Below are 15,246 nucleotides of genomic sequence, written 5' to 3'. Positions count from 1 at the left end.
CCACTGGAGTGTTGATAACAATATAAATTGGGCTACAATATCGATACAATACATGTGTATAGGGTGTACACGTATCTAATCAAAAGAAATCAGATACGCAGAATTTGACTTGCATCACATTGAGCTACCGAGAATGTGGGTTTCCTGAATAGTTCACCTTAAAAAAAAAAACCAGTTATGATTTTCATAAACTAATAATGTTTACGCTCTGGAAAATATAATGTATTTTTTAATATGCAATGTTCACTACAACATTAACTCTATCATTGCATGTGGTTGTTTTCATGATAAAGATGTACTGACAAATATGATGTATTTATGAATAACGAATTCGTAGGCGTTAGTGTAGCTCTATTAATTCATCATCTTCCTGTTTGACTAACAAATAATAGTTATAGGAAAAGAGATGAACTCGCACAGTTGCCTTCCTTTAGAAAATCATGTGTAAACAAGTATTTGAAATTGTGTGTATGATTGTTACAAGAAAACAAAATTACCATGATGGATTTTAGTAAACAAAAAACGTATTGCACGGAATGTATATTTTCTTCCAAATTGTACAACATTAAGGGATCAAACGCATTCCTGCACTCCCCGATAAATGCATGCACATGACCAATAATAAACCGGAAATATACTTTGTACGCCGCAGTGGTGAATACATAGATAATATTACTGTAAAGTAAGATTAGACGCGTGGTAAATAGTAAGACATTCTAGTATATTATGCTTACTCCTCCTAGGCACCTGATCCCACCTCTGGTGTGTCCAGGGATCCGTGTTTACCCAACTATATATTATGTATTGCTTGTAGGAGTTATGAAATTGATCATTGTTCGTTATCTTCACCTTTCATTGGGAGTCTGTTGTTTAAGAATGAATTGAAAATAAAGAATCAAAATGAAACAATGTATTTGTATAATTATGAAGTGCGTTCTTTCTCTCTTTATTACATGAAGAAAAGGATGAAAATTATTCATACAACACTTTGATCCAAATTTTACAGATCAACTGAATACACGATAGTATTGTATGTACAAGCAGTAAACATCTCAAAACAAAAATTCAAAATGACCTATCAGTGATAAAATCAGTTCATATCATATTTATTTTCAATACTTTATACCTGAAAAACTATTTTCTAAGAAATTGCATTAAAAGCATATGTGTATGTACAGAAGAAGGATATCATATTTATATTCATTATTGTTTTTCTTGACAGTCGAGATGGAGGTTTGCCTGAATTTCACATTCTAATTTCGACTTCGTTAATAACAAGACCTCTTTCTGGATGGCCATGATTTCGTTTTCTGTTTTCAGTTTTTCTATCTCGTATCTCAATCGCACATTGTCCAGTTTTAAGTTTTCTTCTTTTAACTGTTCTAAAGATGTTCTATTCGTAGCATCAACTTAAAAGAAACATGGAATACATTGATAACTGACTAAATCTTCCATAAATTATGCACAGTGTAAATATTATTTGCATTGTGTTATAAGTTCCTTTATATGCAATGGAAAGTTAGGCTTTTCATCGATAGGCAATGGTTATCAAGTCAATCATATCACTTTGCCAACCCATTTACATAAACCATACATTTTCAAAGTTTCTCAACTCTTTTTTCCAGTACATACTGGTTCACATTGTTATTCCCGAAGTTAAACTGCGTTAAGAAATAAATTAAATTGTGTGTCTATACCTTATACAGACTTTGATATATTTTTGTAAGAGGATATTCATAAATCTATGGTCTGCAGATTTGTACATATTATCGGTTGGAAAAAAAACCTTTTATTTCACAGAGAATATCATATATATGTACCTTTTTATGGTCACAAGGCTCGTAAAACTCACCCTCAGTACAAAACATTCCCTGAAAACCACTTTTACATCCACCCATGCATATCCCGTTGATGTTATCACACTGTTCCGGAAGTAAACAATGTCCATATAATTTGCTACATTTGTATCCATATAACCCATTCTCACATTCTACAAAAAACAAAACAAAGAAATGTACAAAAATCTTCTTAGAACATATACCAATATAATATTGAACATTAATGTAAATATATATTTCAATTACACACAATAGACAGCATTAATCGAAATTTCAGCTATTATAAGTGGTACAAAATAGAGAGTTAGGCAAACACGAACCCCTGGATATACCAGAGGTCGGATAAGGGGACTAGGAGGAGTAAGCATTTCCGTGTCGACCGGTCACACCCACCATGAGCCCCATATCTTGATCAGCTAAACGGAGTTATCAGTGTACAAAGAACGGCCTAACAATCGGTATGAAACACGTCAAACAGCATTTGACCCAATGATAGGTTGTATCGGCAAACTAGATAATTCTAACGACCATAGAATTTGCGAAAAGCTGACTTTAAACGAGACTGTTGAAACCCTTGCACCACCAACTTGACAACTGACGATACGCAGACCAAGCTCTTTGGTATCGAATAAATTTAGAGATAAAAATGCCTTATGCAGGTGATAATGGAATATTGCTACATAAATATGGGAAAGCTGAAATCATCCCGTTTGTTATAAAATTACATTGTTAGTTTGCCGTAAATATCTACTTTCAATAAAATATCTAGGTATGAAGCAGAAGTGAACGACTCTGTGGTGACCTTACTTCGAATTCACAGGGATATATCGAATGGATATATGAATGAAAATTATCATTGTTAATGGATAATACCTCGTCGATATATCTAAATGTCGAATTGAAGGTCACAGCAAGAGAATAATCCTTTTCACGTAGATTTTTTTCAAGTAAATTCTGCTACATAAGAATATCAAAACAGGCCAGCTAACGAAGGGACACAACTCATGCCCATAGGAATTCCAACAGACTGTTGGAAGACCTGATCACCAAAGACTACGAAAATAGTGTCAATGAGGAATTCTTGCATATTTTGTATTTCAACTCCAGAGTACTTGTGCGTGGAATCAGAATGGTATTTAACAAAATTATATTTTGGATGGCTGATCACTAGAAATGAATATTTGCGTTTTCCATTTTTGTTGAAACATATTTGTTGAAAAGGGAACTGCTATGCTAAAAAAAAGTATAGTCTTTAATTTATCGTATGGAATGGTCGTGTGAAGTGTTGAAACTTCAGACGTTTTGATTTTGTTGATTTGAGAAAAGTTTTGCGATTTTAAAGAGGTGTAGCGCTTTTGCTGACGAAACGGCCGACTCAGAAATCCAAATGGAAAACACTGGTTTCCAATAATAGATTGGCTTGTTATTTTTAAATGTAGGGCCAACGTTTTTAATGTTTCGTTAACCAAGACAATTAACTGCCGCAGTTTAACATTACTGACATTTATATGAGTTGTTCTTTAATCAATAAACCATGTTACTATGTGGAATGATGAGCAGTACAATATTTTTATAGGTGCATTCATATCACACAACAACCCTTTTACATGGCATTACTTAGCTCACTGTCTTTTTCTGACATGACTGAAGGAACTTTAATAGATTTCATCAGTTCATTTGCCTTTGGTTGATAATTCGAGTGTTTAGCTTTGGGTAAATAACATTACAGTTGCTACATGGGTTTTATATTTACTTTTGAGAATTTAAACTGTATAACAGTTCTTTTCCTCCTTTGCCCTATTTTTATTCAGTACATGATGTGCATTTGGTCCCCTTTTCTTGTTGTTTTGTTTAGCTTTTCCGTCAGTCACATTACGGTTTGAAAATCCTGTGCACACAGGAACAGGTTAGTGTAAACAAACCGAACTACAGTGATCTCGGAATAAATTCCTTTTCTTTTGGTCGTAACTTGCAAATATTGAATGTTATGATGAAAATGACTAATGTTTGTTATAATATATGTATCTCATAACACACAGTCCTCCTCAAGAAAACGAACCCCCCCAACCCCAACCCCCCCACAAACAATGAAAGGCAAAATAATTCATTGGGAAAATATTAGACTTGAACTCGGAATGCGAGCTTTAAGTTTAAGATTACCTATTACCTAAACCACTAGGCCATCCAGACATGTAAATTTAAAGGTTTAACGTTTGACAGGCTGCTAAATCTCAAGGTAAATTTTTAGAACGATTTTTGTCATATTTTAGGCATTTTCAACAAGAGGGCCACCTTAAACCAAATTTCCTCAAATGGACTTAAGCACAGCCATACTCAAGTAAAACAATTTTAGTGTTTTATTTCTGGTTTAGATTGACCTTTTGCAACAATATTCAATTTCTAGGCCCATTACGTTACATCTACTATAAACTCTATATAATCACGGTGATGTTTATGCTTATCAAATAAATATACTATCAACATATATATATCTTTACTGAGTAGCTTGGGTTAACACAAGTAAAAACTGACATTGTATAGCAGAATATTTCTAAAAAATGATATTCAAGAAACAACTATTGATGCAGGATAAATTGTATACCAAGTGCGCTATACTTCTTTACTAAAAGTTTTTTCCCCCAGATTTTTTAGAATCCACATTTGATTTACACCACTTCTGGCATATGTAGTCGCACAGTGCGTTTGAAGTTTGTTCTTCACAGTTGTTAATATTTCCGTGAGGAGCAAAGATAGGGGCTTGGTAGAGCATTTACTGGATCCAGAAATTTATATTTGTAAGGGTTTGTATGGAGTTTAGGAATCCAGTATCGGTATGGCAACCAATATTCATCCGACCCCTTGACTGGGATATTACATGTATCTAAAACTGAAGCATGGTTTTGAAGAATTTCATCATCTTTTGAAAGAGCAGTTGCAGTGTAAATATGATTACCAAAAGTGGAATAAATGCCAAGTTTGTTTAAAATAGAATTGTAATAATGAGCCTTACAAACAAAGACAATGTTGTTACAAGCTTTGTCAGCTGGAATCAAAACACATTCCTCGTGTAACATATGTAATTCTTTTATCATTTCTAGTTTATTAAACACAGAGGGATAGATGGTACGTACTTTTGTTTTGGTGTGTCGAATGCGGGATTTTAATATTCCTCGAACACTTTTAATCCATTCTCACAATATATCAAGTTTTTCTTTTTCATATTTAGCCCATCGTCTGGCATAATCTTTGTCAGAATTTATCATAGAAATAGCACTGATCCTTAGACGAATTTGACTCCAGTCTTTGGCACTCTGTCTTTTTAGTTCTTACAAGTTCATTGTCATTTTGAATAACCAATATATCGGCTTGAGCATCACCAAAGAGACGTTATTTTTCGAAATGCGCATATGATGCATTAAAATTGGTACCGTATAAGTTTGACATTGAAAGTAGAGGAAGAACAAGAACACGTAGTGGGATTAAATACGAGATGGTCTATATCTACACACTGCAAAGTTTGCTTATAATTATACCGTTATACCATGTGGATGCAATAGTAGAAGCATATTTGTAGAAAATATAAGGTTTAGACTTGAACTTGAAATCTAAATTAATTCAAACCGTTTTGCAACAATTAACAACGAAACAAATTTCATGAGTATATCAATACATTTGAGCAAGTTGTTATAATAGACACGTAGCTGAGTGCTGGGTTTCTTGGGTTTGCAACTGGAAGGCTTCAGGGTATAGACGTAGTATTATTACTACAGTAACTTGATCCAAAGAGTTGGATCACGTCGATTTGACAGGCGTGGATAATCAGATCACACGAGCTGCGAAGCCTATCAACGAGGCGTGATCCAACTCTTCGGATATAGTTACTGTAGTAATGATAGATTTATTATATACCCTCTTAAGCATTTTAAATCCACATTTATAAGATACTAAATGTAATCCAAATTATCAAAAAATACAGACATACAGTGAAATTATATTTTGTGTATGCAGTTTTGTTTGTGACGCGGTCAATATTCTCCACAAAAAAGTTGCGTTGATGTATCGTGACGTCATCGTGACGTTATCAGATTCATAGGATACTGATACGGAATCAGAAAACCACAGTGTGGTGATCCGGAAATCCACAGTATCAAAAAACGATGTATTGATGGGTATATAATAAAGTTATATATATATCTTAAACTCAAATAAAATAATGATCTATACACCGGTATTCATACAGGGCAGTTTGTAAGAAAAAATAGCCTGGTTTTAGTGCAGTCCGATTTTGATAAAATTGTCAACGAATAACTGAAAAATGTCAACATCTTTTAGACACCCAAAAAATTACCCCACCTTTCGACGCAAAATTCCTAACTGAAATATAGCCATTTTTTAAAAAAAATACTCTCTGATTGATGGTAACTTCCAATATGATGTGTGACTTGTGCTTTGTGAAAATTGCCAATAAACGCTCCTCCATGTAGTTGTATTTCTAATTCACAAAAATGGATTTTAAGACTTTCATTTAATCGAATTTTGCATGTTCAAGATTCCGAACATATTTTATAATTTCTCCATCAAAGTTACTAGCAGCAATTAAGGATATAAATGGAATCTTTATATCACATTTTGATAAAAGTTAACCATATCAATTCTGTATGATATCAGTTAGACATGTATTGCCGTTTTGTGTAATATCAAATTATATCATATTTTGTTGTTGTTATTAATCTCCTTTCAGTTATATCCCAAACCTGTGTATTATCAGATTATATTACAGTTCTGTGTGATATCATTTACATAGCACTTCTGGGCGACTTTAATCATATTTGACACGTCTCTAGAATTCAGTGTTTAGCCATGATTTTTTTTCCATTTCGCTAAAATATTTTGTTGTTGTCTAATGACGGGTGTATGCAAACTGACCATACGCAGAATAAGCCCTTGCATATTGAATCAGTTGAGATATGTAAACACCATATGCAGGTGATAATGGAATATTGCTAAATAAATATGGGAAGTTGACGATGGAGAAGCTGAAATCATCACGTTTGTCATACAGTTGAGTTGTCAGTTTGCCTTTAATGTCTACTTTCAATAAAATATCTAAGTATGAAGCAGAAGTGGACGACTATGTGGTGCCCTTTATTTCGAGCTCACAGAGATATATCAAATCGACATATGAATGAAAGTTATTATTGTTAATAGACGAAACGCCATCGATATATTGAAATGTCGAATTGAAGGCCACAGCGAGAGCTTTTTTCTTCTCACGTAGAAGTTTTTGAATAAATTCTGCTTCATATGAGTATAGAAACAGGTCAGCTAACAAAGGAGCACAATTCGTGCCCATGGGAATTCCAACAGACTGTTGGAAGACCTGATCACCAAAGACCACGAAGATATTGTCAATGATGAACTCTAGTATATTTTTATTTCAACTTCAGAGTACTTGTGTACAATTGATTCCTTTGTAACCCTGTCACAGCCTTTTGTGCACGTGCCGTTTACGTGATGACACTGTTCGTTACTCAAGCAAACTCCATACACTTGAGTACAGCTTAGTCTAAATGTTTTACCATCGCATTCTGTGTAACAGTAGATGCATGTATACATGTATATATTCGGAAAAATTGAAGCATTATTTATTTAGGTTAAATCTTAGCCACGAAAATGAGATGATTGATTATCAACAATGCTATTACATTTAGTTCCCTGTGGTATCTAGGCAGAAACTCATACATTTCTTTATGAAAGTCAAAATATGAAATGCAAAATTCATGTGGTTATGTATCATGATATTTCTTTACTTGAATCACATTTCGGATTTTTCCACCCCGCCTGACATCCATTCTGACACTGCCCTGTTACTCTGTCACATCTCTCAGGGACTCCACAGTTAATGTTACATCTCTCTTGGCAGTTGTAATCATAGTGACCTTCTGGACATTCTGTCATCAATAAAATACGAGAGTTATACTGAACTAGAATGGATGTACACGCAGTTGCAATCACGAGGGCTGAACTTAATATATGTCACTAAAAGTTATTTTACTCTGAAGTAAAAATAAATTTCTTATCATGAAAACAATTGTTATAGTGAATTACAATGGATAGATACTCGATTACAAGCTCTAGTGTCAACTGTCATTTACTCTGTTATTTTACTCTGAAGTAAGATCATTCGACAAGAAGAAGAAAATCATTTTCTTTAATCTTCACATAAGAATGCACGATTTGAATTTGATTACGTTAAACACATTTTCTGTACATTTTTCGGTATCACAATGAGTAATATGTGAAAAACGGTTACAACCTACGGTCATTCTAGTATAAAAAATTTGAGATGACGAGAAGTGATTAATCTCATAACTCATATAAAGAATATGAAATTAAGAGTTGGTCAACTAGAGGTTGCACCAGGTGGCTAAGAGGGGTGAAAATCCACTGTTCACTGGTCACACCTGTCGTGAGCCCCTATATCTTGATGAAGAAAATGAAGTAATCCGCTGTCAAAACTAATGTGTAAAGAATGGCCTAGGAAATAGTATGAAACATATCAGACAGCATTTGACCCAAACGGCAAGTTGAATAGCCAACTAGATTGTTATAACGACTATAGAATATACAAAATGCTGACTTTAAATGAAACTGTTGAAATCACTTTAATATCAATTTGTTTGCCAGTAGCACGCCTCTATTGAAAATAAAAATGACCAAACGCCTTGCGACATGAATCAGTTGAGACACATAAAGACCAAATCCAGGTGATAATTGAAAGTTAACGATGGAGAAACCAAACGATGAGGGACGTCAATGAACAATTATATTCATTTACCTTCAGCACATTTCCCGCCTTGATATCCTCTGTCACAGCCATTTAAACATGTTCCGTTAATGTGATGACACTGTTCTAAATCCCGACATTGGCCGCAGGGTTGTGTACAGTTCTCTCCATACAACCTCCCGTCACATTCTGTAATGAGTATTAAATCTACTTACAGTCATGCTCCTAATCTATACTACACAAATTGTAAAATATGTACAAATATATATATAAAATGTGTATACATAACGTTTTATTACATATACGGGGTCACTGAATATAACATATTTTAAAATATTGGAGTTTGTTTCTGATCATTTTTCATTGATGCTATCTAAAATTACATTTACATCGAAACTATTATTTCATTGATATCTACTAAACTATATAAAAATAAAACAATTTACATTCCTACAATGGCTTTAGGGTATTTTATTGTTATTACTACACATGATACACGTTCGTTCATGTAGTGCTTTGTAAATGTTTAGAAATAAAAATCACAAGACTAACGCTGATTGCAGAAAGACCCCTTGTACCCCGGAGTACACCCCAGACATGTTCCAGTCACAATGTCACAGTGTCTCTCCTGACAGTGTTGGGGGCACGGTATATCGCAGTTCTCTCCATAAACGCCTGGTATTGGACAAGCTACAATTGATTGATGAATTTGTTCTAGGAGTATATAAGATACTTGATGAATATATCGATGTCATTTCCATACCACATTCACGAAAAAATAAAAAATAAAAGGAAAATCAAGTGACATTTATCTGTGACAATGATTTAGAACTAAACTCTATATAAAATAATTTCTTTTTGGTAGATAAAATTTCGATTATATGTACACTCTGTAATAAGATTCTGAGGAATCAGTTATGTTAATTTATGTTCATGGGGTCAATTTTCGTGAATTGTAGAGCCTTTACAGTTTTAATGTGATGTAATTTCTGCACACTGAAACATTATGTAAATCCTATATCTGTTTGTGATTAGAAATTCTTGAAATGGGATTAACAATGGAATCCACGAAAATTGGTTGTTTGTTGGTTGGTTGTATAGTGTTTAACGTCCCGCTTAAGACACCCCCCTCTTATATGTAGACGTCAACATTGCCGGTGAAGGCTAGAAATGTAGGCCAATACTCGTCTTTACAGCCTCTGAGCAGGGAGAGATCTTTATAAATTATCGTGCCACACCTGCTGCTGTTACTTTTGAACTTATAATTTCGAGCCCGTATTTTCCTGTTATTTGCTCCCCTGAGACCGCGCAACATAATTTCATGAAACTTGGTAGTTAATAAAGGCACACTACGTAGATGTGCAGATTTTTCTGGGAGTTGTGTCCCTATTCAACTTAGCCCGTCTTCCTGTTCTTGCAGTAATGCATAACATTCCCATTTTTTATGTAAGGCATTGTCAAGTAATGTTGGAGCTTGCTCGTCTCTGCTTTCTTTCATTAAAAAAATACAGCAGGGGTTAATCATCATTATTAAAGCAAAGGGCGCAGTCGTGTTTGTATGTCCGAAATGTTAAATGTGGTTCTCATATCATATACTGCGCACTTATTGTGACAAGACTTTTGTTTTAAACGCTGTGACTTTGACCTTCGAACGGTTCTCTAATAAATGTTCGTCGTTTTTTTTTCATATTGGTCTTCCTTTTCTGGATTTATTTCCAGATTGTAAAACGCTGTATAAAGATATCATGCAATCACAAGCTCAAAGTAGGCTAGAGTTTCAGTGTCAAAATATGATCCCCCTATGTCTATACACTCGTTCTGACAAGTGTAAGGAGAAGGGTGATTGTTTTAATCAGACTGACAATGTCAAAATAATTACTTCCACGGTTTCTCGCCACAACGAGACTTTGAATATGTGGTCGTAAACTGAAAATGAAACTAGATACCCTGAAAATAAATCAACACAATAATAATATAGATCTAGATAATACATTATTGTATATGAATGAAACAAAAATCAGTGTTGATAAGCCTTAAAGCATATACCCAGACACCCCACCCCCCCATTTTTTTTTCATTCGGTTTACACATAATATATTTCACTTTACAAAAAAAAAAGAATTATAGAGATAACTTTTAGAAAAAGGATGGGCTAAGAAAACAAGAACGAACACCATAAACAGAAATAAAGGTGTTAAAAAGAAATTGTAAACACGAAATTATAAACAAATTAGAAAAAAAATGTAAACATAGTATTGAAATTACATGTTTAACACACAAAGAAAAAAAGAACCAAATTTATGTGGATCATATATCACACATATATCTGAATATACAAGTACTAGTAATCAGATTGTGAAGTTATTTATAATTGATTAAAACAGAAAACATGTTATTGTATAGCTTATTAGCTCATCATGAGTTTTTATATTTTCTTTTTTGCGTGGAACGTTGTACGCAATTATTATATATCTCAATACATGTTTTAAGTATGCTACATTTATGCAAGGTGAAGATAACGAACAGTGATCAATAAATTAAATATATAACAGAAGATTCACTAACAAAACTAAAAACCTATAGACCCTAATTTACGGACATTTCTTTTTTTTTCACCTGTGAATTCACAAATGGTCTTTGTTGTGTTACATTACCAAAATACACAATTCGTGTTTCCTTACCGGAAACTTCAAATGGAATGCGTTCGTAGAATATTCGACAGGAGATGTGACCTTTCTCTCGTTGTAATAAATTAAAACCAAAATAACAAAACACATAACTTAGATTTACTTACCGTAAACTTCCACTTCACAGAGTTCGTTGTATGCGTACTGAGAATATTCAGCAGGAGGGCTGCCAACTCTCTCGTTGTAATAAACGACATAACGTCCGTGTCTAGGACATTTTATGTTTGTCGGATTCGGTATTGTGGCTCTGGTGTACTCCGTGTCTTTAAAACACAGCACACCGTCATCTTTGTTGGTTGTGTTCGATATGTACACCGAGAAACCAAGGAATCGAGTGGTGTAATCATTATTGGAATCTGAAAAGAATTCTTAAAATAAACCGAATACGAAGCGTGGAAAACAAGACTTTTTAATCTGGGATTAATAAAATAGAGACGACAAGTTTTATATAGGATATGCATGCTTCTTCTACATATATAACACACTGGACAGAAGAAGACTTACAAATAAATATGTAGGACTCCAAAGTGCGATGGTCTGCGCCAAACCCCGATCGTGTGACACGCCAAAGTGCGATGGTCCACACTCATGCGCCAAAGTGCGATGGTGTGAGGCAAATGTGCCATAATGCGATGGTATAGATACGAAAAAGTCCTATGGTACATACTAATGCGCCAAAGTGCGATGGAGTGTCACGCCGAAGACCGGTGTTTTGTAATCAACACTGTTTTGGTACGGACTGTACCAACCGTGTGTTATTTCACCAAAATATCAGTGCAAAATTCATGTACAAAATATAAGAATAAGAAATTATTTCATTGCCATTTAGTTGTCGTGTTATTATACACATTTTTTCAACGCGAAACCGTATAGAATGTTTCGCATTATAGCATATCCCTAGGACTTTATTACGTGTACATCACAAGTAATATATGATCATGAATTACATAATGTTTGGGCAAAGTTGATAGTTCGACAACAAATGTACTTTTCTGTTCTCACAATCTTCAACAGTGTAAACCTTGTCGTTGCTGTCGTCCATGTCAATCTTAATCACCCGTGTCATCCTCCAATATATCCCGAAGAAGGTAGTGTCAGTACTGCAGCAGAAAGAACCTTCGTTGGTGCAAACCGACGCTGCATTTCTTAGATTTTATTTTGAAAGACATTAAGAATGACGTCATAATGACGTGACGTCACAAGCGGTGCTGAATCCCGCATAATCGGACTTTGGCGTGCCCATCGCACTTTGGCGTGCCCATCGCACTTTGGAGCGACCATTGCACTTTAGAGTCTTACAAATATATGCAGTATACATCATCCATGCTTTCTAAACACCGATCATAATTTTTGACACACTTTCGAAGATCTTTTCTTTTCAGAAAAAACGAGAGGTTGTGAAAAGGATCTTTGCATTTCAATTAGTTTTGGTTTTTGATAAACTACTCCCGATCGTGGCAAACATTTTAGTAGCGACCATAGCGTACAGCTAGCTCTAATGGATAAAGAACGCGAAAAGGTCCGAGCTGAATCTGTATATTTGTATAGAAAAAAATGGCACGACCCCCATAAAAAATGACGGAGGTCTCGCAAAGTCACATTGATCTCACATAACATAGACGAACATAAGTAAATTATCTCAATTTCACCCTATACAATGCCACATTAGGCCAAATGATGTCTTTAAAACAACTTCGAAAATTTGATACAATTCAGTAAAACATTGATGCTATGAAACATTCAACACATTCAGTTATTATACAAGGCTTCAAAGAAAAGAAAATCTCATTATATATGTAACCGACAAGACAGGAGAAATAACTCTGCCTTCCGCTATAACTAACCTCATTATTCAAAGCATACAGTAATATTAACATGCAAAATCAAAACCATATAATTATTTTAAATTAAAATATGATTTTTACTACGATTGGTTTTGTGGTTGTATATTGCTTATCGCTCCGGTCTACAATTTGCACCCATACAGTGTATGGTGACCATTACCGGTGAAGGACTCCCTGTGCTCGGCGCTTACTGTCTTTGAGCAGGAATGATTATTTATCGTGCCACACCTGTTGTGACACAGGGCTTCGGGTTTTTGCTGGTATCATTCCAAATGACCGCCCTATATATTCGCCCCTGATGACAAGTACGGATTGAAGCCACACCACTGTACAGTACCCATATCACAATCCACGATACACGCAAAAAGTACTCGATATCGGCCACTGTGCTGTGCAATAAGGTTGATATACGAGTATCTCTCAGGGTCTGATCCAACAATTGCGGTTAGGGAGCGCAACTTTATGAGTCAGGGGGTCTGGGCGACATATTTTATAGGGCTTTAAATATGTCTCCTATGTAGTCATTTCTACTATTTTCTGTAATTTTGATCAGGTGAAATTGATAAAATGCTAAGGATGTTTGGAAAAAATTCAAGTTCTTCCAGTAAAGTAATTCGATAAATAAAAAGATTTTGTCATTCATTTCTCCGAGAGTGTACACAAACTATTGCTTCTTTTATCGTTTACATTTTTCTAAACAAGAGACTGATATTACTAAAGCCAAAATTGCATGATTTGGTCCTGTCAATCTTTGCAAATAAAACTTTATATTTATAGAAGAAATCTTAGGCCAGACTTTAATTAGAAATTATACTATTAATTTCCATATCGAGTTTTGTGCAGGAAACAGCACGAACGTAATTATATGCATTGAAACCGGATGCGGTATGTCAAAAATACCTATTTTTTATAGAAATTCTAAACTTTATTTAATAATTTTTTATGGGCGCCACTCTTGAACCACGATGATATTTTATATACGGTTATATCGTTATCTGATAAATATTGTGTATTAGTTTCGTGTTGGTTTACGTGCGGCGCCATATTTTATTTGATGATTTTGAATTCTTGAAACTTGCCTAGAATTTTCCGGATTACCGTTTTTTAAAAGTGGTTAAATTGGGCATGAAATTTGATAGTTTAAATGTGTTTTGTCATGTTTCGAATCAAACAGTAATTAATTCAATGTTAATGTTGATTATCACATTATTTATCGAATCTCACTCGGGTTACGGTGATCGAAGATAGGGAATTTCCAATGCGATAAAAATAGATCCATATAAATATACTGGTTTCAAAGCTGTGAAATTATGAGACTTTGCTATGGTATTTTTTCTAATATTAGATGGATTAAGCAATTTCATGTACTTCACTTAAGGTTTCCTAAGTAAACATACGCACTAGGCCTAGTGAACACTTTCCAAAATCTTTGTTCCTCAGTTCCTGCATAAGGAATGACGTCGCCTGTCAAGCTGACGAAATTAGTCAGCTCTTCATAACAATGGAGTTCACTCACAGGGGCTTACTCCAATCAGAACACGCTCGGCCTGTCGGTTACGGAAATGGCCGAGTTGTTACGATTGGGGCTTGCTCCCATTAAAACAATACATGTATTGTAAACAATGCTTTATTTTAGCTAAAATATAATTATTTGATTAAAATATTGTTTTAAATGGTAGCAATTTAAACCCTGTTGTTTACTGTAACCATGGAAAAAACTGACGGGAGACAACTCTTTCAAGCTTCTTAATGGGGTGCCCTATGGGGAATTTTTAAGCAAATCTATAGGCTAGTACCATCACAACTAGCTTTTCAAGGATAAATTCCTAGTAGGGAATGGTGTTATTAGAAATGAAAAGCAATTAAATCATTGCATTACAAATACATATTTCAAAACTAAAATGATATGCGGTAAAAATGAATAAATTAATTCAAAATGAATAAACGTATAGATAAATCATAAATGTGGATAATTAAAAATACAAGGGTATAAGTACATACACAAGAACAATAGCTAACTAGTAGATAAAAAGAAATAGACACACAGTAGACAAATGAATAGTATAAATACTGTAGATAAAATAAATACA

The 15,246-nt window shown here is 34.3% G+C and overlaps 1 pseudogene; it reads right to left on the bottom strand.

Annotated features, from left to right (window-relative positions):
* Window positions 1–7,281: 7,281 nt before the first annotated feature.
* Window positions 7,282–15,246, bottom strand: part of LOC125667212 (uncharacterized) — a 303,650-nt pseudogene continuing 295,685 nt past the window's right edge.

Source organism: Ostrea edulis, chromosome 8 (assembly GCF_947568905.1).
Source record: "Ostrea edulis chromosome 8, xbOstEdul1.1, whole genome shotgun sequence".
NCBI lineage: Eukaryota > Metazoa > Mollusca > Bivalvia > Ostreida > Ostreidae > Ostrea > Ostrea edulis.
This window is presented reverse-complemented; position numbering and strand designations above follow the sequence as displayed.